Raw genomic sequence first — 22622 nt, 5'->3', positions numbered from 1 at the left:
AAATAACAACCTTAAACTATAAGTTCTAAGCATGAATCCAGCTAGAGGAAGAAACTATTTAGCTATTGGGATGTCCATAATTTTAAAACTGATTCATGAGAGATCAATCAAAGATTAGGAATATTTACCTCTTGTTATGTACATTGCAAAGAACTTTACAGCTTATTCTTCTTTAGTTTTTGAAATATTTGGACTTCATATTCATGTAACTCAAACCAAGTAAAACAGTCAACTCCCAAAAGAAATAGTACAAATTATAGTTAAAACAAGAACAGGAGTCAATCTTAGTAATAACAAATAACATATAAATAAACAAGAGATTTTGCCTATGGAATTGGCAAAGATTGTTTAAGTATCTAGTTTTGGCAAAGAAGTTCCCAAAGAGACACTCCTTGTCCCCTACTGGTGGGAATTCAAATATGGAGAAACTTTCCTAAGGATCATTTGGCCATGTGTATCAAAAATCTTTAAAATATGTATTTTCTGGGGCACCTAGATGGTAGAGTCGGTTAAGCAGGGCTGTGAGACTGGCCCTGCTTTGGGCTCTGCACTCAGTGTGGAGTCTGTTTAAGATTCTCTCTCCCTCTTCCCCCTTCTAACCCCAGTGCTCTCTGAGATAAAAAAAATAAATCTTTCAAAAGACATACGTATTGCCTATTTTACACAAGAAGAAGAGGGGTGCCTGGAGAGCTCAGTTGGTCTGCCTTCGGCTCAGGTCATCATCTTGTGGTCCTGGGACTGGGTCCTGCACCTCCCTGATCAGCAGGGAGTCTGCTTCTCCTTCTGCCTACCCCCAACTCGTTCACTTGTTCTCTCTCTCTGAAATAAATAAAATCTTTAAAATAACCAAAAAAAAAAAAAAAAAAGAAAAAGAAAAAGAAAAAAATTGGGGCTCCTGGGTGGCTCAGTGGGTTAAAGCCTCTGCCTTCCGCTCAGGTCATGATCCCAGGGTCCTGGGATCAAGCCCTGCATTGGGCTCTCTGCTCAGGAGGAAGCCTGCTTCTTCCCCTCTCTCTGGCTGCTTGTGATTTCTGTCAATAAATAAATAAAATCTCAAAAAAAAATTATTTTGAAAAGATGCTTTCCACAGCAGGTTTCTTTTGTAAGATACTAAGAAACAGAAATTACTTAAATTTCTAAAAGCAAATATAAATGATGAAAATTAAAAGAACAAAAATATTAAGTTTAAAAAATGTATTATATAATAAAGAATCTGACTTTGGGGCACCTGGGTACCTCAGCTGATTTGATGTCCAACTCCTGATTTTGGTTCAGGTCATGGTTTCAGGGTCACGGGATGGAGCCCAAGTCAGGCTCTACACTCTTTGGGAAGTCTCCTTGAAATTCTTTCCCTCTCCTTCTGTCCTCCCCCTGCTCATGTGTGTGCACACATACTCTCTCTCTCTCTCTCTCAAATAAATCTTAAAAAAATAAAGAGTGTGACTTAATCCAAGAGAAGTCAGGTCTTTACCCTTGGTTTCCGGGAGATAATCTATCCTGATAGGAATGTCTCTTAAAGGTGAAAGACCTCACAGTCTTTCAATGGGCCATGCCAGAAAGACTAAACCCTGTGATTGCAGGTGGGGGCTTTGGGTCATGCATATCGACCAACCTGTCAACCAATCATTCCTACATAACAGATCCCCTGTAAAAATCCTGAACAGCAATGGGAGCTTCCTGCGTTGTCACACATGTAGGCCCGGTGGTAATGCGTCCTGAGGACAACGGAATTTTGCATCCCAGGGTCTGTCCTATGTGGTCTCTTCCTTTAGCTGATTTGTTGACTGTATCACTTCCTTGTAATAAACTGTAATTTTGAATATAATAACTTTCAGTGAGTTCTCTGAGGTCTCTAACTAATTATCAACCACGAGAGTGTATCTGGGAACTTGCAGATCTTGTAATTGGTGTTGGAAGTCTTCAGCAAACTCAATCCTCTGGAAGACTGTGCCTTTAACTCTCACAATTCGGCTAGCTCTCAGTAAACCCCACCTAGGGTTTATAAATACAACTGTATTTACAGGCATCTGTACATAACATATGTGGCTGGAAGTAGATACTCTAACATTAGCACTGGTTTTATCTGGATGCTGAGATACTATTATTGTTTAGATTGTCCTTTTCTATGTTTTGCTCATTTTCTAAAGCATATATTTATTTTGTTTTTAATCCAAAGATAAATATTTTTACATGATTATGTAGTCAGCTTTTTAATTTAAAACCAAAAAGATAGCAAAATTTATCTTAATTGTCAAAGCCATCACTCTGGGGACGCGCAGCACCCATTTTTACCTCAAGTGACAACGGAGTGTCATCACTACGCACATCAGTTTCTATTATTAGTTCCGTAATATTTGATAAAAAACAAATAAAGAACAGGATTTCAGCATGGCAGCTGTCAATGGCACAAGAAGCAGGTCTGGCACAGGTCCTCACAGAAAAAGGAAGAAATGCCTTATGCATTTCTGCCATTTCTGCATACTTGAAATGAATGGGAAAAAGAGAAAGGGTAAGGAGGGAAACTGTAGTGCAGGAGTCCATCTTTCTTCCATGTGGAATCTAATTGCCTGTTCTACGCACAGAATTTACGGGGTGTATCTGCCAAGCTGGGATACTGGAGTAGATGTAAACAAGAAAAGGGACCCGAGGAAAAAAAAAAAGACCCAAGAAAAATGGCCTCAGCTGTATTTTCCATTAGCTACAATTTTATTCCTAATGGAGACATGTTTGGAATTCTGGACAATATAAGTGAGTTTGTTCAAAAATCAATAATGTCAAGCTGACACTATAGAACATACAAAAATGTTTCCTTAATGGAACAAAAAAAAGAGGCCTGACTAAGCAGGAGGGGGTGCGGACTGGCCCATACCTTCTAAGCCCAAGTCCACCACAGGTGGTCTCAAGTTCTTAAATTTAAAGAAAAGGCAAAATTACCAACATGTACACCTCATGTGATAATCAATTACCTAATGTAAAATGCCTGAAATAAATACACTTAGTATGGATTATGTCAGCTCTTCAATTAGGAATAAATTCACGGTCATTTCGAAAGCTGCTTTTAATGGTGTTCTTTGTGGCAACTTCTTTTCCCCCGACGCTCCTCATCATCCCACCTTAAGCTATCGGTCCCCCAACAGCGAACCTAAGGAATCAATCTGCTAATGTATAATTTGTAAGGCTCCTCTGACTAACAAATGGATAATTGATTCCTTCACAAATGCTGCATCCCCATGGACACGGAGCGGAATGAGTAAGAAGGAAGATGGATTTCCCTTTCGTTCTCTGAGATCCGCTAGTTAGCAATCCCAACATGCACATGGCCGCCCAGGCAGCCTCATGCTCTGTAGTCACACTTAGAGAGCAAGCTGCACTTACATTACACGTGTGAAAAGCAAACGCCTGTTCTTTCATACTTGGGAAAAGCTCTTTTTACTGCTTATTTTACTCTCCCCTGATGATACACCCCGAGGTGAGCAAGACCTCCAGCTGGATGTAAGAAGTCTCTGAAAAATACATCTACTTGAGGGGTTTCTACACATCTACAAAACAAACCCTTATTTTCTCTCTGACTTACTCTATGGCCAGAACAACCTAACCTTTAGCTATAAACTCCCAAATTGTCTCCGTTGCTCTCAGGTTTCATCTCAGGGTTTCAATACTCAGTACCAGGCTTGAATAGCTGAAGAAGAACTGACAGTCCCAATCTGGCACTCATTGCCCCACGATACTAACTACGCAGCATTCCATGGTTAAAACAGAGTATGCAAGGAAAGTGTATGCTTGCGAGGTTTTAAAGATGATCCTATCTTTCTAAGATTTAATAACTACATTAATTCGAGCTTCTTTTTTTTTTTTTTTAAAGATTTATTTATTTATTTGACAGAGAGAGATCACAAGCAGGCAGAGAGGCAGGCAGAGAGAGAGAGGAGGAAGCAGGCTCCCTGCTGAGCAGAGAGCCCGATGCGGGACTCGATCCCAGGACCCTGAGATCATGACCCGAGCCAAAGGCAGCGGCTTAACCCACTGAGCCATCCAGGCGCCCTAATTCGAGCTTCTTGATGTGATAATCCAGCTTTTAACAGAAGCTGCTGTTTCTGCGGGTGGAAGAAAAACGCTTTGTCAGCAGCAAATTCATTCCAATTTGGGAAATAATTGGAAAATTTAAAAAGCTACAAAGTCCTTGTTTTCCACTCTGAAGAAATGGAAGGAGTAATGGAGAAAGGAGGCACAACCTCATAGAAGTTATGTTTCAAATTTTGTATGATAATGTGGCTGAAATATTCTTTATTCTACAAACAACTACTGACCAATTATAAATCTATACTTTCAAAAAAAATTCTTTTTCACAGAAATAGAAAAAAAATCCTAAAATTCATAGGAAACCACAAGTTTCCAAATAATCAAATTAATCCTAAGAAAGAAAAAGCTGAGGCCTCACACTTCCTGATTTCAAGCTTTATTACAAAACTATATTGATCAGAACAGTATAGGACTGACATAAACGTGGACACTGAATCAAGGGCCCAGAAATAAACCCATGCTATCACTTAGTATTTCAAGAATAGTCAATGATGAAAGGACAGTCCCCTTAATAAATGGTGGGAAAACTGGATATTCCTATGTAAATAATACAACAGGACCCCTATCTTATACCACTTACAAAAATTAACTCAAAATGGATTAAGGACTTAAAGGTAAGATATGAAGTCATAAAACTCCTAGAAGAAAACATAGGGGGAAATCTTCTATGACAGTCTGGGCAATGATTTTTTTGGACATGACACCAAAAGCACCAAGTAACAAAACCAAAACTCAGCAAGTGGAATGACATCAAACTAAAAGCCTTCTGTACAGCACAGAAAACGATCAATAAAATGAAAAAGGCAGCCTACAGAACAGAGGGCACTACGTGCAAACCATGTATCTAATCCAGGGTTAATATGCAAAATATACAAGGAATTCATACCACTCAACAGCACGAAAACAATCTGATTTAAAAATGGTTAGAGGGGGTGCCTGGGTGGCTCAGTTGGTTAAGCAACTGCTTCAGCTCAGGAGTCCTAGAAATCCCACATCAGGCTCCCAGCTCCACAGGGAGTCTGCTTCTCCCTCTGATCGTCTACCCTCTCAGGCTCACTCTCTTTCTCTTTCTCTCTCTCTCAAATAAATAAAATCTTAAAAAAAAAGTGGGCAGAGGACTTGAACTGACATTTCTCCAAAGAACAGAGACAAATCGCTGACAAGTACAGGAAAGGTGCTCCATGTCACTCATCACCATGAAAATGCAAATCAAAACCACAATGAGTTATCACATCACACCTGTTAGGAAAGCTATTATAATAGCTAACAAATGCTGGTGAGGATGTGGAAAAAAGGGAACCCTGGTGCACTGCTGCTGGGAATGTAAGTTGGTATAGCTCCTATGGACAAGAGTGTGGGGACTCCTCAAAAAAATCAACACTCAAACTATCACATGACCCAGCAATCTCAATTCTGGGTATAAATCCAAAGGTAATAATGCATGATTTTAAAGAGATCTGTACTCCCATGTTCACTGCACCATTATTCGTAACAGCCAAGATATGGGAACAACCTTACTATCCACTGACAGATGAATGTATGTACACACACACACACACACACACACACAAACACACACACAGAGGGGATGTGTATATATGCACATACACACATATATACACATTTTTATGTATGTGTACATATATGTGTATATATACATACATGTGTGTATATTATATATTATTATATATTCCATATATATATAGAATATTATTCAGCTATTAAAAAAAAAATCCTGCCGTTTACAACCCCACAGATGGACCTTGACGGCATAATGCTAAGTAAGTCACACCAAAAAGGACAAATACTTATATGTGGAATCTGAAAACACCCAAATTCCTAGAAATTGAGTAAAATGGCGGTTGCAGGGATGAGGGGGTGAGGAAATAGGGAGATGTTGGTCAAAGGTACAAAGTTATAAGATGAGGAAGTTCAGGGGCTCTCCAGTACACTATGGTGACTGTAGTAAACAATACTGTGTTCTTATACAGTTGCTGTATAGTTGCTGTGAGAGAAGAGCTTTAATGTCCTCACCATAACAACATCAAATGGTAATTATATGAGGCAGAAGTTAGCCTGACTGTGGTAAACATTTTGAAATATGTGTGTGTCAGTTCATTAACACTGTACACCTTAAACTTACATATTATACATCAATTATATTGCAATAAAGCTTGAAAAAATGAAACTGCATACTCTAAAAACAAAGTACTAACCTATTATGTAAACAAGGTTGATTTCTGAGCAAAAAGTATTTTAAACAACTTATATGTTAGTTAAAATATTAAGCACAGTTATTTTAATGTGAAACAATTACATGTCTGCTATTTGAGGTAGTGTCCATTGTATTTCTAATGCAAGAATTCCAAAATACCCTCCCAGCCATCACAGCCTACTGAACGACAGAACATTTCCTTCCATGATTCAAGTAGCTTTATGGTTCATCAAAGCTTTTTTCTGATGCTGCAAAACTCTGAGTAAATATTAAATTACCTTAAGAGAGAGTACATTGTCTACATCTCCTGATAGCCTTAATAAATATTCTGTAACTTCCACAAAAATACTGTTTGAGGGGCGCCTGGGTGGCTCAGTGGGTTAAGCCGCTGCCTTCAGCTCAGGTCATGATCAGGGTCCTGGGATAGAGCCCCGCATCGGGCTCCTTGCTCAGCGGGGAGCCTGCTTCTCTCTCTGCCTCTGCCTGCCTCTCTGCCTGCTTGTGATCTCTGTCTCTCTCTCTCTGTCAAATAAATAAATAAAACCTTTAATAAAAATTAAAAAAAAATACTGTTTGGTAGGAAAAAACAAATGTATTAAATATCTCTAATTTGCTACTTAAATTTAACTTGTATTTTAATGATCAAAAACTGAAATTACCCTGTTAGAAAATCAATGTCCCAGAAAATGATTTAAACTCTAACTAGTGTCTTGAAAATCATCTAAAAGAAGTAAAAACTTCTTTTTTTTTTTTTTTTTTAGATTTTATTTATTTGACAGAGAGAGAGATCATAAGTAGGCAGAGATCACAAGCAGGCAGAAAAAGAGGGAAGCAGGCTTCCTGCTGATCAGAGAGCCTGATGTGGGGCTCGATCCCAGGACCGTGGGATCATGACCTGAGCTGAAGGCAGAGGCTTTAACCCACTGAGCCACCCAGGCACCTCAAGAAGTAAAAAATCCTTGACAGTCTTGGGAATGAGAAGAATGGAAAGAAGTTCTCAGGAAGAGTCACCTTGTTGGGAAAGAAAAGAATTCTGTCCATTCATTGTGTCATGGCGGTTTTAACTTGAGCTTAAATTTTCTGCATTTTTAAGACTGCTTATCAGTCAGTCTTTGCAAGCCACTGAAACATTCCTAAATACTTAGACCTTTTAAGAGTATCCTCTGGGGCACCTGAGTAGCTCAGTCAGTTAAGCATCTTACTCTTGATTCCTACTCAGGTCAGGGGATTAGAGCCCCCCATCGGGCTCCATGCTCAGAAAGGAGTCTGCTTCTCCTTCCCCCTATTCCTACCCTCCCTCCTTTCCTCCCCTTCCTTCCTTCCTTCCTTCCTTCCTCTCTCTCTCTCAAATAAATAAAAATCTTAAAGAAAGAATTAAATAGTATCCCCTAATCAAGCGTTTTCACCACCTCCCCAAGAGCACAGTGGGGGTGACTTTGATGCTGGAAAAAGGGACAGTAGCATTTACCACCTCATCTGACTCATCAGAGCCCAGACTGCTGCATCTGCCAGCACCCAGACCCCACAGTCCTCGGGGACTGCCGGCTGGTGACAGACTCAGACCTCCCGCCCATAGCCATACCCTACCAGGTCAGGACAACGGAGGCAGGAGCAGAGAATGGCCTTCCAGCCTGCAGAAGACTTATTACATGGATGTTCGTGTTCTAAATCCTGACAACCTTTAAAAGCGCAGGGAGGATTTAGAAGGGATTGCCTCCTAAGAAGCCGGTACACTGCTAATTCCTAGAGCTGACTGCATCTTCTGCCCGCACCGGCTACGTCCCCACCAACAAGAGGCAGGAGGCAGGCTTGCACAGGATATCTGCTCAACACAAGGCCTCACCAACCTGGGCATGGATGAAAACACGGCTTCAGTCTAAGGCCAAGTCAGGCTTTTGGTCTACTGTTATTTAGGTATTTATTTAGTCCTCTTTCATTCACACTCCAGGGAAGGTGCTGGATGCCAGGTGAACACAGTAAATGTGGGCCTTGCCCTTATGAGGCTGGCAGCCCACGGAAGAGCTGTTCCTATTTAGGACTATAACCTTTCAGGGCCACTACAGACCTGCAGCCGTCCCCAAGCTTGTTCTCCCCAGAGCCTGCAATGCCCATCTGCTGAATAATTCAGAGGGGGCATTTTGGCTAAGTCTCCTTCTGATGCCTCGGGTACTAACTTTGACAGTTGAGTGAGGAAAACTTTAATAGGAAATCAGTCTGAGCAACAGCATAAGGAGCAAGCCAAGTGTCTTTTGCTAGTATCCACCCCAGAATTACTGAGCACTGACCCACGACCCAACACGGTGCCGAGTTCATGATGCCATTTATGTGAAACAGTCTGTTTTGCTGGAAAACCACTGTTAAAAGAATAAACATGTGTTACATACATAAATGACCTGGAAAGAAATACAACTGACAGTTTTCAAAATGGTGAAACATAATAATATGTGAAGTATGACAGAAAATGATGTGTTCTTAAACTGAGTTATTTGTCCCTACTTATACATGAATCCAACAAAGACACAGAAAAAGAGTGATAAAGGAAAGCAGAGCTGCCAAAGAAATTCAAAGTCATCAGCCTAGTGAGGGAATAGTGCAGAAGAGAAATTTACTAATAAATGCATTTCACAAAGGAGCAACCAATATTACCAGACACCCTCCATGATACAAAACAGATTAAAGAAAAAGTGGACAAACAGCACCTGCCTTCAACGTGTCTGTGTACACAGGCTCTGGGAATCCAGCACTTTGTGACATTCTATTTTAGCATTTAACCATATTACAGATCATTATTTATATGACTAGCTCCACAACCTATTCGACCTGAGAACAGGGGTTTTGTCATTCTTTATAATCCATGGACCTACTTACAAAATGTTGACTGAAGGAGTAAGAAGCAATCAGTGAATGAATATGAAAAAGGCGCTCTTCTGTGTGGGGTCATCCAGAAAGCTGTCATAAAGAAGGTGGGACACGGAGCATTTCCATAGGCAAAGACAGGAAAACACATGGCAGCAAGAGCTAAAGCATAACGTCTGGATACACCTCAGGCCACAATGACAGGCAATCCTGTCGCCGAGACAGCGGAAGCCTGGGGGCTGCAGAGAGGAGCTCTGTTTTATTCCTCAGGCATCAAGGGGGCACACAAGTGTTTTCGGGGACAGGAATAACAGAATCCCAGCTTTCCCCTGGGAAGACTGCTTGGGCAGCTGCGTGAAGGATGGATTTGGTGGGGGGGAGGTTGGGGGGTAAGAGGCAGGGAGATCAGCTGGGTTTCACTGCAATAACCCAAGTGAGTTTCAATAAATACTTGACCAAGAGTGGTGGCGATATAAAGAGGGAGCAAAAGAAAGAACGAGCTCAGAAAAGAATCTCAGGGGATATACAAGGTATGGAGGCACATGGAGGATAAACATCCCAGAGATGGAAGCAAATCCGGAGGAGAAAAGAATGGAGCCTTCTAAAGACATGACATCCAGCAGGGGCCTGGAAAAGCCTAGTCTTTGTGATAAGGCAAAGATGAGCTTCTTCTTGGCTATAGTGTTTAGATTCAAAAAGAGACTATACCTTGTCTGACCCACTCCACCCGCTGATAAAGAAACAAGGACCTTCAAAAGATACTGGGTCGAGGGCGCCTGGGTGGGTCAGTTGGTTAAGCGACTGCCTTCAGCTCGGGTTATGATCTCAGAGTCCTGGGATCGAGTCCCACATCAGGCTCCCTGCTCTTTGGAGAGTCTGCTTCTCCCTCTGACTTTCTCCCCTCTCATGCTCTCTCTCTGTCTCTCTCTCAAATAAATAAATAAAACCTTTAAAAAACAAACAAACAAACATGAATAAAAAAAAAAAAAGAAAAGATACAGGGTCAAATTCAAGAGCAGGACCTCGCTGGGGGGGGGGGGGGGCATTTGAGTGCAGTCGGGTGGGGGAGCCAGGACTCAGCAGAGAAGGACAGAGCAGTCCCTTCTATTCTAGTGGTAATTCCCAACACAGATGTCTCCATGCATCACATAACCCAACTCATCTAAATTATTTTAAATGATACTTTAGCACAGAAATAAATACTGATGTTTTAATACCCAAAGAAATTCAGCTGAAGGGGGACACCATGAACAAGGTATCCTCTATAGGCAGCCCTGAAGTTCCTAGACTACAGGGTTCTAATGCTACAATTCCAGAAAATATAATTCATTTTTTCCCCAGAGCACATAAGTTTTTTCTAGAAGAGTTAATACAACAGAAATGGGACTGTCAGCCCCACAACCACGTAACTAGAAAAGAAACAAGCATATTTCTATTCTTTTTTTTTTTTTTTTAAGATTTTGTTTATTTGACAGAGAGAGAGACTGCGAGAGAGGGAATACAAGAGGGAGAAGCAGGTTTCCTATTAATCCAGGAGCCTGATATGGGGCTTGATCCCAGGACCCTAGGCTCATGACCTGACCAGAGCCACCCAGATGCCCATATTCTTTAAAATTAAGTCTTAGAGGGATACCCCTTAGACTGGACAAGCCCTATGCGTCTCCTACGTACACCTTGGAGAACAAACTTCATCACCAAAAGCAGGTCCAGAAAGACCAACAGAGTGCAAATCCATGATGATGGCAATGCTAATATGAACATCCCACTGGGGCCCACAGATAACCCTGCATAATTCTCAATATGCACACTGATGATACCATCAGTGCTTAATGCAAAATCTATAAGGAATAAAGATGTTCTTACTTTTCTCTCATTTATAACTGAATAATAGCAACAGCGCTAATGCATTCTCTTTACCTAAAAACATTTGAGAAAGGCTTTGTGCTTCCACAGGTTGAGGGGAAAAAAAAAAATCACTTCTCTTAAAAAGGTCAACATATCATTTAAATGACAGAGACCAAGTTATTAATCAAATAGAAAACGCCTTATTTTTCAGACATAAGATGAAGAAAGACCACTTGAAATTTCACCAATGCAGCTGTACTTTCACCACAGAGATTGTTATAAGGCTCTCCAGTGTAAAAACATTGCTTTATCAATTCTCCGCTAAGGCATTTTCCAAGCAGATGGTCATCTCTCCACAGTTCTCAAAAGAAGCACCTTGTAAATGAACTTGGAATGCCTCTACACTAAAAAGAAATTCCTGGAGTCAGCTCACCAGACCTGCACCGGGAACATTTGACAGAGTATCAGTACTCAAGTAAGCGTGTTCCCACAACACCAGAGAAATAAACCTCTTTGTGACAAGCTATAAAAGGGACCCACGCCCCAAATAAACAATGGATGAGATGAAGCAGGCAGCAAGATTAGTCTATAAAAATGAGTATGTTGAGGAAGTTTCTCTTTTTTCTTCCCTTTTCCCTTTTTTCTCCTTTTCTTTGTCCCTCCTTCTTCTAACTTTGCAAGTCCTATACACAATGAACACAGTTAAGGTGAATCCTATCAATGAATTAAAAGAAGTAATGGCTCTCTTTCGGAAGTGTCATAAATGCCGGCGGACAGATGCTTGGCTTGATCTGGTTCCTCGTGATGGGATACTGAGCTTTGCACTAAATATTTTACACCAGTATCTCAAATAATCCTCAAATTAATCATACTGCTCCAGGGTGGGATATGCTCTACATTTCACGAGAAACTGCCAGGATAAATAACCTGCCCAAACTACTGAACATGGGGAGACAGAACCCATGCCTGGCCAGCAACCACGGTGCCATACAGCCTGTCTCCCACCTCAGGACCACATCCTGCCAACCCAGCCTCCCTTCTGCTGGGCTTCGCTGCCCTGTCTGCCTTCATCTCCAACCATCCAGTCAGTGCTTCTCTTCCCACACCTGTTGCGGGCTAGCTGCATTTCCAATAATGCATCTGAGTCAAGGTCCAAAGGGGAAAGAAAATGGAAACCAGCAGGTTCAGGGGGTTGCAAATTTTTGTGTAACCCCCACCCCTACCCCCTGCCCCCAGCAAGGACTGCAGACTCCATCTTGATGCCAAGGAATAAATTCTTGTCTTCACAGAACAGTGAGAATTTTTTTTTTCTTGAGGAAGAACAAAAAGCTAAAAGTAAAAAGGAAAACTTTATACAGAAGATATCTTTATGACTTAGTAAGGGCAAAATATTTTTCCCCCAGAAGACTAAAAAACATTAACTGTAAGTGATTAGATTAATACATATTTACTGCATTCATATGAAAAGCTTCTGAACTGAAAATATCACAAATATGGAATTAAGGCATCTGCCATGCTTCTGACAAGGAGATGTGTCCAGACTCTTATTTTTAGCCACCCGAAGAGAGCGCCCAATTCCCTGGCCCCCGACCCGTGTCTGGTATCTGGTACTCATCAGACTTTTAAGGGTTTGGCCAAACTGATGAGTGTGAAATGGTTATCTTATGGTTCAGAAAATTTCACATTTCCCTGACTATTCTCCCTGAAGAGAAACTGGGCATCCTGTCATGTGGTTATTGGAGACACATGGGGTTCTCCATCTGAGAACTTCCTGTTCATCTCTTTGTCCAGTTTCAGTTTCTTTCTGGGTTATGTTTTCCTCACCAATGTCTAAGAGCTCATTGTAGAAGGAATATTTTAACAAAAATATGTGGTTAACATTTGCTACAAACACCCTATGATTATAGCTTCTATAGAACGTAAAAAAACAAGTAAATGAACAAAAACAATAAAAAAAAGCTGAGATTTAAAGTATTAATTTAGTGTGAAGATGGATGAAGTCCTAAATGCAAATCATCAGTTTCATTTAATAGAAAGACTTATTGGCAAGTATTAAATTTGACTTGCGACTTCTGATTTCGAGCCTTCACACAATCCACCCTGATCAATGTTGTTATTTTTCCTTGTAAACAGTGAACTTTGTAATTACAAATCAATTTAGAACTTTACACAAATACTCACAAAGTATATGAACTAACAATTCCCAAAAGAGTAAAGAGTCTCATTAGTAACCAGAAAAATACAAAGTGAATCAATAAATTCCCATTTTCTAGAAATCTAAGTGGCAGAGAATTTCTTTTTTTCTTTTTTTTTAAAGATTTTATTTATTTATTTGTCAGAGAGAGAGAGAGTACACACAAGCAGGCTGAGTGGCAGGCGAAGGCAGAGAGAGAAGCAGGCTCCCAACTGAGCAAGGAGCCCGATACGGGACTCGATCCCAGGACCCTGGGATCACGACCTGAGCCGAAGGCAGTGGCTTAACCAACTGAGCCACCCAGACGTCTCCTGGCAGAGAATTTCTGAATGATAACAGCTAATGCTGGTGACAAGATACAGCGACGTATACACATACAGGGCTGGCAGGAGTACAATTTGGTATAATCTAAATATACTGAAATGCAAAACCTTCAAAGTGTTCATAGCATCTGAACGAGTGATTTCACCCCAAAGATGTGTTCAAAGACTCAGTCACCAGAGTCTTCAGCCCACCCAAGGCTGTTCACCCCAGTATCACTCCTAGATTGAGCATTGGGCAGTAAGCGGATTAGGCACTGGGAAGTTGGCTCCTGGACAGCTCTGGGCAGTAACAGACCAGCTTTTTACTTCAAGAAATGGATTGTGTTAGAATGGGGCTCCCTCCTTCCCCCATCCAATACTTCCTCCCAACTCAAGCTTGGCCAGAGCTTCCTATTAAATACCTGTAGCGACTGCTTCAGATAGAATTATATACCCAACCAGGCCCATCAAACCTGCCAGAGTTACTGAGGAAGGAGTCCTGTTTCGCTTATGAGGATGATAGTGCCCTAACATCAGTCTTGGGCTGTGGACTAACCGTGATGCTCACGAGATGAAGAGAGCCTATCCCAGGGATGGGTACCATATGGGTCTTCTCAGATGGGTACCTCTGAGCCTGGCATCCCCACTTCAACTTGATTTACAACAGGAGCCAATATTTCCTACTGTCCATTAAGCCTGGAAAAATTGGGTTTCTATCATCGAGTAAGGAAAGTGCCCTAATGTATTCAATTTTTTTCCACTAAAGGAAAACGGAATTAGATTTTTAGACTACCTCACTACCTCACAGGGCATTTAATTCTGAGATGAAACTCTTCTAAAAAATTAACAAAATACTGGTTGCCTTTCTGCTAACTAGGTACGCCCCAACAAGATACTTAGCATAGAAGGTGCTCACTCCATTGTTTCAAAGAAACCCATTTTTATCTCACCTGAAAGAGAGTACCCATGCTATGCAGAAACAGAAAACAAATCCTTACCTGCCCAGTGACTGCACCCTCACTCACTATATCATTTCTGTAAAAGGTGATGCTCCTCCCAAAAAGGAATATGCAATACAGAACACATAGTACTTACATAAAACAGACCAAAATAGGAAAAAGACGTTGATAATATTGGTAAAATTCTTCTACCTCTCATGGAAGCTAAACTTTTGGTATTTTTCCCCGCCATACATCATTGGTTGGAAATAAAGAAGTTATATATAAAAATTTATAGAAGACAGTATTTGTCTTTTGACTCATAATTTAAAGAAAAGCCAAAGAAGCCAGCAATTAAATAATCTAGATCCCATTCTATGGGGTGCCATTTATAAATGTCAAGCGCCTTAAAGAATACCCAATGATTTGGGCTTACATAAGTGGAAATAAATATTTTGATGTGTAAATATCACCTCCTGGAACACATTATTCCATTTTTTTCTGTAGCTTGTCTTTCTATAGTTAGGGATTTTTTTAACAGCTTTCCTCAGATACAACCGACATACAATAAGCTGCACATATTTAAAGTGCAAATGTGATAAGTCCTGACGTATATACAAACTCGTGAAACCCTCCCCAAAATCAATAAAAAGTTCCCTTATGACACTTTATAAGCCCTCTGCATCTCTCAAAGCAATCACTGATCTTGTTGTCACTCTAGATTTGTTTGCATTTTCCAGCATTTTCTATAAATGGAACCATATAATAGATAAGCTTTTCAGTCTGACTTCTTTCACTTAACATTATGGATCTGAGATTCTTCCATGTGGTAGCATGTATCAATAGTTCATTCCTTTTTTACTGATAAGCAGAATGCCACTGTATGGTTAAACCACATTTTGGTTATCCACTCCCCTGTCCATCTACATGTGAACTTTCACACACAAGTCATTGTACAAGTGTATGCTTTCATTTCCTCAGGGTCAAGGGACTAGATCACAGGGTAGGTCTATGTTTAATGTTTCTGAAAACTGCTAAACTGCCTTCCCAAGCCGGTTCTACCATTTTCCACTTCCACCAGTAGTGTAAGTGAGTTTCAGTTTTTCCACATGCTTACTAACACCTGGTACTGATGGTCAGTCTTTGTCATTTTAGCCGATCTAAGAGGTTGTTAGTGGTATATATTCTTCCATTTTACTTTGTTTTGTTGCTATCAACTAACAAAACCTAAAGTGTTCTGACCTAATAGCTGCCCCCAGAAGCGATACACTTCCTCTTCCTGGAGGTATAGAAGAAGGACTGAACAAGCAAATGACAAGAACACTTTTGAAAAATTTCCTGTCTTGGGTGGGGAGATGACTAAATACTCTTTAGGTTCCCAATTATCAGAATATATCATGATTCCATCAAATGAAAAATACTTGGGAATTTAGGCAAATAAGTAATTTCTAGAAAAGGCTAATAAAGCAAAGCTGTTCAAACAGAAAATGAGAACTTGTTTAAGGAAAAAGTAATATAGCACTAACTCAAGGTATAAATTATCTGTTATCACAGATTATCTGTGATATTATCTGTTATACACAGACACATATATAAAAGCCCCGGCCTTCTGGTCCATGTCATCTGATTTAACATCACTCTAATGGTTTCATTTAGCTCCCTAAACACTCTCAACCCCAAAGCCAGTAACCATGAAGACACTCTCATGAAAACACTCCCTTCCTTTCCCCTTTGGTCCTTCTGCTAAACCTGCTGAAGAAGTCTCTCTCACTGCATCTCACCATTTTCCCCTGTCTATTCCCCTACTCAAAAGCCACTAGTGGAAAGACAAAATACATATGTAGATAAAAAGGCTGTGATAAATGTTCCTTGCCCTTCCAGATTCCCTGTTGTGTATGAAGGCATCACCCTATCCAGACCCACTTCAACAACTGAGAAATTCTCATTCACCTGTCAAGATTCACCTTAACTTATCGCTTTTCCCACTTGCCATGTTAACCACATCCTCTGAGTCTCCACATTGTTTATAATCCTTCCAATGTGCTCACTTTCGACAGGTGCCCGACTTCCAAAGCAAGAAGCACCAGACGGCGGATCCCTTCTACTACAGAACGGAGTCTAGGGGTTTTCCGCCAGGCTCCAGTCTGAGTCATGGTCATGTTCCAAAAAGTTCAAATCACTACAACTCTGACTTTGAAATGTGTGGAGTACCAGGGTGATTTCATTCAGTGAAGAAATACTTTCAATTTCAGCTATTTAGGGGATATTTGTCCAAATGCAGTTACCACTAAGAAGTCCAATATTACCATGTGTTGCATAACACTTCAACTGTTCTAAGTGACAGAAGCATCCTTTAAGATGAGTATGTTTTCTTAGTCACCTCTGTGCATAGAAGCTACCAAAGTTACAAAGCTATCTATAAATAATCCACAAACTGGAGATGATTTAATACAAAAATGTAGAAAATTGGAAATAAGATTTTCCTTGGCATCAGTTAGAATGAGTTCCACTTAAGTAATTCTCAACTCATTTGACACATTTCTTATCATTCGAAATACAGAGTCCAAATATAGAAGACAGATTCTTCTAATACCTAAGAATCCGAGGCCTGTCAATTAGTCTTCAACAGGTATTACAGACACTGACACATTTGAGCCAACAATGCACCGCTCTGATATTATCAAAAGATAAATGCCATGCTTCCCAAGTAATGATGCCAAGTCTGGCAGAGCCTACTATAGATAGGGTTTACTTCAGGTTGGTGAATGTCATGAGACCCAGACAAGAGCAGAGTTTCTCTGTTCAATGATAGCTTCCAATTTTTATTTTAGATCTGCTCCAACGGCTCTTTTAATGAACAGTCACCCCGATATTATCCTGTCCACATTTTGAATGAGCCCAAAATTGCTGGGCTCCTCAGGGTAATAACTAGTGTATGGTATCTGTACTAACTCTAAAGAAATGGTCATGGCTGTCTGATCTCCCATAATGTATACACAATAATCTGGCTGTGGCAAAGGAAGGTGTAAACCCCTGTTTATCTGGAAAACCGTCCAGATAGAAGGAACTTTACAGATTTGGAACTGTTAGCGTTCAGCCAACTTGTATCAATGCCTCACTATCTTTCACTTTTAATGCTGAGCACTAAGGATGCAGAGCTAAATCAGACACAGAAACTGCCCTCAAGAAGCTCACATTCTATGGGGAGAATGACAGATGCAAATAATCTCAACAAAAATACTGCATGTTCGAGATGTGGCAATAATGCGAAGGAGGAGGAGATCAAATCATGCGAATGATAAAAGGTGTTTGTGAATATTACAAATGCAGTCTAAGAAGTTTAAAGGAACACTAAATTTTCAGGATTACATTAGCAAAGAGATGAGATGGCAGATAAGTACTTCTTTTCCCTGAGACATGAAATAAAGATGGATGATCCTGCAAACAATGTTTACGTCTCAATACACAGGAAAGAGGAGCTGATCTGTAATAGAAATGAATTCTTCTAAGCCAAAGAAAGCAGAAGGCCAGGAGTACAATCCAAAAGATGGCCCGGAGACAGAAATGACACCATGCTCATTCAGAGGCCCAGGAAGCAGTCACAGAAACATCTTTTCAAAGCTGGAGAGGGAAATGACCTGCCAGATTGTCTAGGTATGTGAGGGAGGCCTACACTAAACCAGACAAAGCAAGGGAGTACAGGGGCAGGGAATATAGAATCAAAGCAGCCCCGGCCCAATTTCCTTCAGGCTTCCTTACCTGGCACCTTTTATATCTAGAACGATCGAAGTCTCCTCAGCTTCTAAACTCTGATGACTTTCTGAATCACCCAGAGCAACTAGGAAAAATCTGAGTATATGTTAAATACTTGGTAAGTACTATTGAATAAAAGGGTTACTTTCTAAAAGCAGGAGTTAAGGTTCAAATCTCAAAAGGAAGAATGGAACCAACGGAAGAAGGGCATTCCAGAAAGATGTGATGAAAAGCCTGGACACAAGCATGCAGGTCCGAGACAATCCTCAGGCAATGGTGAGTGGATCAGATGACTGGAGGAGAAAGGAAGGAAAACAAAGATCACAAAGGGAGCTTTGGCCACATGACCAACCAGGATCTTGAGATCTGATGCACCTGGGAAGTCCTAAGGAGCCATCCACTGTTCTCAGAAGCAGTGATTAAACTGACGGTGGGAGATTAAACAGAAACGAAGACCCCCTAGAAGAAGGGATGTTCAGATACCGTCCTGTAAAGCTACTTAAATTCTGATAGAGATCTGGGATTTTATTAGCATATGAACATGAGGAAGTACAAAAGATTAGCAGTAAGAAATACAGTGTTGGTATAATCCCTAACCAAAAAAAAAAAAAAGAAAAAAGAAAAAAAAGAACAGGAATAGAAACATCAATAAACTGCTATCAGGAGTTTATGAAGAATTCTGAACCTACCGCTTAAGAGATTCAGTTGAAAAATTGGTATTTATCTTAATGCAAAATGCCCAATAAAACCCTGTTCTCTTTTGTTTTGTTTTCTTATACTTTTCCTTTTGTAACCATCCATTTGTGGGTATTTATCTGATGTCTCCTGCCATGGCACCATGACAGCAAAGCTGTATCATTTTCTATTTCAGGCAAAGGAAGAAAAACACATGAAGGTAAAGAGCAGAAAATTTATGTTTGGTCAGTGGAGCTCTCTGCTCTCCCTCTAGCACACTTAAGAGAACAAAGATTTAAAACATATAGAACAATGCTCCAAAATAATTTGCTTGTTACTTCCAAGTAATACTCCTAATTAGTAAGCCTTAAATTAATAAGCTTAAGGAAAGTGGATGCTATTGAAGGGAAAGTAACTACAATGATTTAAAGGCATTATAGGGGCATAGATACCATAGGGAAATTTAGAAGGTATCTGAGATCCCCTAAGAATTCTGAAGCCCTATGTTATATACTGTGTAAGTTCATGAAGACAGCCATTTTTCAGGGTAATATGGCCTGACCTATATTAAAGGTAATTTTCCTAGCAACCTGAGCATTTTACATGGGAAACTAGGCCCACTTTCATTTTACTCTGAGTTCAAAGAGAAGTGAACTTTATCAATTAAATCTGAATTAACATAAGGTCATATCTAGAAATAACCTCTAAAAAACATGTTAAAACATTAGCATATCTGAATATTCTTATAAGTACTGTGAAATATGAGTATCCACATGCAAAACAAAGCATCATTTTGGTGGTTTTCACGCTCAACCAACAAAAGAACAGTCACAGATGGCTGGGTACCACAGAATCCTCTTTATCTACATTTTAGGTAATTGTAGAAGAATATACAGGGGTAGGAATCACCTCAGTGGTATGATCCATTCATATAAAGATCCCTGAACAGGAAACTGACTTAACAAATTTGATGGTATTTAGAAATGAGGAGAAGAAAGGATTGCTTCAACAGACAAAGGATAATCTGAATTTTGAATTTTGCTCAAGGGCAAAGATACAAAAAAGTGTACAGGTACCTGTGCGTGTGTGTGTGTGTGTGTGTGTGTGTGTGTTACTGAGGTATTAATACAGACTAAAGACCACAAATCTCCAATTCATAGTTCAGTGATTTTTACATGTGTGTGTATATGGGAAGCCAAAATGATAGAGAATATTATCAGCATTCCAGAAGATTCTCCTGTGCTCTCTCCCAGGCCAAAAAATAATATCTGATTTCTATCACCAGTGTTTGATTTCACCTTTTCTTGACCATCATATAAAAGGAATCATACAATGTGTACACATTTGTGTCCGGCTTCTTTGGCTGAATGTTAAATCTGTGAAATTCATCTATGTTATTATGTGTATAGACAGTCTGTTCTTAATTGCTCAGAATACACCACAATTTACTTATCCATTCGACAAATGATGAATATTTGGGTTGTTTCTAGTTTGGAGCTATTATGAATTAAACTACTTTAACACTCCCCTATATATCTTTTGTATTGTGTGTGTGTGAGTGTGTGTGTGTGTGGACATAAACACTGCACTCATTTGTCTTGAATATATACCTACAAGTGGAACTGTACACCACACAGTATTTCTCCTGAAATATTAATGGGAAAACAAATATCTTTCTTCAACATGCAGAATGATTTGTTTGGTTATTTCTCATATGTTTTTAAAGTAAAGTCAGACAGCCTCTAGTGCAATGATTCCACCCTAGTTCAAATAGCAGACTCCCTTGGGAAACTTCGTTAGAGATTCCTCTGTGTTCCCCGCCCCCTGCCAAACAAAACTACCACAATCAAAACTAGAAATGCAGTGAATGGGGTGAAGAGATACTGCTTGAGGAAATAAACACTGTGCAAACCTAAGATCTTTTTATCTTATCTAATTTTAATTTGCTTAAATTATTCCCACTTAGAAGTGAAAACTAAAGCCAGGAGTGTTTATTCATTAATTCTTAAAAATATTTGTTCACTCTCCCTGCATTTCTAATGAAGAATAAAGTTTTGGGTTAAAATGGCAACCATTACATTGAAAGAAAAGCAGCAAATTCAACTCATAATAGTATTTTAGAACCAAAAGAATCCTTTATTAAAAGGAGCAACAGAGAGCCCCACAAAGCAATCACATCATCAGAAACAGGAAAATAAAATAATAGAGGAAAAAACTTGGAGATGAGAAGCTGTAGACTAAAGCTCCTTTCAAAAGAGGACAATGTGTGTTACCCGAAAGTCAAATGCCTAATATGGTAATGTTCACAAAAAAGCCAGGGTCTCCTGAAAAACCTTTCTACAGAAGACTATCAAATTCTTTGATAAACAAAATACCATCAGAATGTTTTCCTCTCCTGCCAGAAAAAATAAGAAAAAAGGTAAGGGGGCAGGCAAGGCTCCAGAGAACTTATTTTTGAAGATGTCACATGGGCAGATTGAAAAAAAAAAGGAAAAAGGTGTGGGCAAATTTAGGGAGGATGATACCATAACTTATCTGCAAGAGGACATGGGATATACTTGACATAAAACTGACATCAGAAAGAATATAAGTGAAGGGTTATACTGTGTAGACAAAGACTGAATGAATGAATGAGTGACCAAAGACACGAATAAACTCCTACAACATTTGTCTTGGTTTCTCCTTTGGCAATGGAGTCAGCAGACAGGTGCGTGAACCTCAGTAATGAAGCACTGCAATTTCTTTTTTTTTTTTTTTTTTTTTTAAGATTTTATTTATTTATTTGACAGAGAGAGAGATCACAAATAGGCAGAGAGACAGACAGAGAGAGAGATGAGGAGAAGCAGGCTCCCTGCTGAGCAGAGAGCCCTATGCGGGACTCGATCCCAGGCCCCTGGGATCATGACCTGAGCCGAAGGCAGAGGCTTAACCCACTGAGCCACCCAGGCGCCCCAGCACTGCAATTTCTATACAATATTCAGAGGACATTTTTAGAAACAGAGTTGTCACATAATCCTCTCCCTAGAGCAGGAAGTTCAAGAGAACAGACAGGTGAGATTTTACTGGGTTGTTTTTTGTTTGTTGTTTTTGTTTTGTTTTGTTTTAATGGTGAGGAGCTACAGGTAACACCGCGAAAAAGAACTCTTCCCAGCATCAACTACATGTCTGAACAGATGGCAACTGAAAGAACACACATTTAAGTCACCAAGATGGGTGTCAGGAACGTAGATGGAGGTCCAATATATATTCCTCTTGTCTGAAAGATGCTGAAGCAAAACAAGAACCTGCAATTTGCCTGATGTATTAGTACGATTCGTGCGCGTTAAGTCCCTTCCTGGACTGTTCCCAAGATTCTGTCAACATTTAGCGGTTCAGTTTCTTTTAAGTAAAATGAAGCAACCTACTTCTTTCCTACACAATGTGCCAGCTTCAGAAACTGTGGTCTCCTTTATAAACTATACCAACCCCGCGTAATAGATCTTTCAACAAGTGCTGATGTAATACCTGTCCCTAATATGAGTGTCCTGCTCACTCCGAATGTTCACACACACGCAACCACAGATGCTCCTGAACCTTTCAAGGAACATCTTAAACACCATAACCAAGCTTTAAATTCCACATTTTCTTCATCCTCAGTGATTCCAAATCACAACCAAAAAATTAAAAAGCTTAGCTCTTCACTTTCAATCAACAGAATCCCCCAAAAATCCAAGCACCAAAACATTCACGTAAAAATTAGCTTTCTCTATTTAGATGAGATAAAC

The 22622-nt window shown here is 39.9% G+C and overlaps 1 protein-coding gene across 4 annotated transcripts in view; it reads right to left on the bottom strand.

Annotated features, from left to right (window-relative positions):
* The window catches only part of VPS41 (VPS41 subunit of HOPS complex), a 175983-nt gene that overhangs the window by 108675 nt on the left and 44686 nt on the right, over nt 1-22622 (bottom strand). The window lies entirely within an intron of this gene.

The sequence above is a fragment of the Mustela nivalis genome, assembly GCF_964662115.1.
Source record: "Mustela nivalis genome assembly, chromosome: 12".
In the NCBI taxonomy this organism is placed as follows: domain Eukaryota; kingdom Metazoa; phylum Chordata; class Mammalia; order Carnivora; family Mustelidae; genus Mustela; species Mustela nivalis.
Note: the sequence above shows the minus strand (reverse complement) of the source record. Positions and strands in the feature narration are given on the sequence as shown.